This window comes from Schistocerca cancellata, unplaced genomic scaffold (assembly GCF_023864275.1).
Source record: "Schistocerca cancellata isolate TAMUIC-IGC-003103 unplaced genomic scaffold, iqSchCanc2.1 HiC_scaffold_242, whole genome shotgun sequence".
Taxonomy (NCBI): domain Eukaryota; kingdom Metazoa; phylum Arthropoda; class Insecta; order Orthoptera; family Acrididae; genus Schistocerca; species Schistocerca cancellata.
In genome coordinates this window covers 32,501-35,000 of record NW_026046264.1, presented here as the reverse complement: position 1 = coordinate 35,000, position 2,500 = coordinate 32,501, and the positions used below count along the sequence as shown (strand labels likewise).

The following is a 2,500-nucleotide window of genomic DNA, read 5'->3' as shown; positions in this document are numbered from 1 at the left end:
CAAGGCAAACGGACCGGACGAGCCGACCGATTGGTTTTGATCTAATAAAAGCGTCCCTTCCATCTCTGGTCGGGACTCTGTTTGCATGTATTAGCTCTAGAATTACCACAGTTATCCAAGTAACGTGGGTACGATCTAAGGAACCATAACTGATTTAATGAGCCATTCGCGGTTTCACCTTAATGCGGCTTGTACTGAGACATGCATGGCTTAATCTTTGAGACAAGCATATGACTACTGGCAGGATCAACCAGGGAGCTGCGTCAACTAGAGCTGAGCAGCCGGCCGCCCGGGAGTGTGTCCCAGAGGCCCGCGCGAACACGCAAGCGTCCGCTCAATTATTCTGCAAACAGGAGGAGGCTGAGCTCCCCTGCACAATACACCTCGAAACCCTCTCAGGTCCCGGCGGCGCGCAGCGCCGTCCTAAGTACTTGGTCGGGTTCGAGAGAGGCGCAATCGCCCGGAGTTAGGCGAGTAGACGCTTTAGGTGCGACCACCCGTGCTCCCAACTGAGCTTGCCGCTGCCGACAGAGGCCCGGGAGCGTGCTGTCGTGGCATTGCCGGCGGGAGACAACACGCGCCACCTACGGTGACCGGCAGCTCCAACGCCAGCGCCACAGAAGGGCAAAGGCCCCACGTGGGTGCCGAAGCGAACTCTCCCAGCACAGCGCACGTGCCAACACGTCTGCACAACTGCGATACAAACCACCAGCGAGAACCGCTGGGGCGACCGAGCAGCAGACGGCGTCGCGGCGCCGAGTGCCGGGCGGCGGCGCATCCTCAACGCACACAGTCCTCAATCGGACCAGCACACTGCAGATGTCCACCGCGCTTCGCACCGGGCCGGCGAGGACCCACTTTGGCTGCACGGCGCCGCGCGCAGGGTGCCCCGGCGCGCAGCTGCGCCGCCTGCCGCGTCCGTCGGCCGGCGCGCCTGCCACTGGGCGCCCCCACCAGCCGGCTGTAGCGCGTGCGCCCACGCACCGCGCGGCCAGCACGCCGGGCGGCCCCCCCTCACCGGCCGGGGACAGTCCCACCCACCCACAGCCGCGTATCGCTTCACACCCAGATTCACATTCACGTTCGTTGGTATGGTGGGGACCGCTTCGTAGCTGTACCGATCGTTGCCCTCACAGATGTACCTCCAGCAAGGACAACCACACCACAACGGGTTACCAGTTGTTCATTTGCGTAACGTCACCAGTAAACGTACACGTCCATCCCCGTTTGCAAAGTCAACTATTATTGCATGCCTGCCTGTCAGGTGTCAAGACACACTACATCCGCTCACATCCACGCAACAAAATGTGCCCGACTAGAGGGCACGTGGAAGGTGCCCCCGTACGTATGCGATGTCCACTGCGCGACCAACTGTCAACCGGCCTCTGTAGCATGTCGCAGATGTGGAACGCGGGGCACCGTGCTATCACATTGTGTGAGAAGAGACTACTACGTCTGCATACACGCGCCACTACATGAACAGACGGCTCATGCTGATCGCCATCCACTGCGTCCATTACTCCCACACGTCTCTATGGCGTACCACACTGCAATGCAGCTGTTATGGGGAGATGACACGTAGCTGTGTACACAACATTCTGAGCGGGTTGCGGTTGGACAATACATTACTGTAACGTGTCATATGCCAATTACAGAGCAGGGTAAGGCACAACTTGGGTTAGGTTAAGGCACAACTTGGGTTAGGTTAAGGCACAACTTGGGTTAGGTTAAGGCACAACTTGGGTTAGGTTAAGGCACAACTTGGGTTAGGTTAAGGCACAACTTGGGTTAGGTTAAGGCACAACTTGGGTTAGGTTAAGGCACAACTTGGGTTAGGTTAAGGCACAACTTGGGTTAGGTTAAGGCACAACTTGGGTTAGGTTAAGGCACAACTTGGGTTAGGTTAAGGCACAACGTGGGTTAGGTTAAGGCACAACGTGGGTTAGGTTAAGGCACAACGTGGGTTAGGTTAAGGCACAACGTGGGTTAGGTTAAGGCACAACGTGGGTTAGGTTAAGGCACAACGTGGGTTAGGTTAAGGCACAACGTGGGTTAGGTTAAGGCACAACGTGGGTTAGGTTAAGGCACAACGTGGGTTAGGTTAAGGCACAACGTGGGTTAGGTTAAGGCACAACGTGGGTTAGGTTAAGGCACAACGTGGGTTAGGTTAAGGCACAACTTGGGGGTAGATTGCGGTGCAAATTGCGTTACATTGCGGTGCAAATTGCGTTACATTGCGGTGCAAATTGCGTTACATTGCGGTGCAAATTGCGTTACATTGCGGTGCAAATTGCGTTACATTGCGGTGCAAATTGCGTTACATTGCGGTGCAAATTGCGTTACATTGCGGTGCAAATTGAGTTACATTGCGGTGCAAATTGCGTTACATTGCGGTGCAAATTGCGTTACATTGCGGTGCAAATTGCGTTACATTGCGGTGCAAATTGAGTTACATTGCGGTGCAAATTGAGTTACATTGCGGTGCAAATTGAGTTACATT

The 2,500-nt window shown here is 55.4% G+C and overlaps 1 non-coding gene across 1 annotated transcript in view; it reads right to left on the bottom strand.

Moving 5' to 3' along the window:
- Positions 1–257, bottom strand: part of LOC126113217 (small subunit ribosomal RNA) — a 1,909-nt gene extending 1,652 nt beyond the window's left edge. Inside the window, exon 1 of the ribosomal RNA XR_007524751.1 lies at positions 1–257. This exon is cut by the window's left edge and continues 1,652 nt beyond it. This is a non-coding gene — a ribosomal RNA (small subunit ribosomal RNA).
- Between the last annotated feature and the right edge of the window lie 2,243 nt (positions 258–2,500).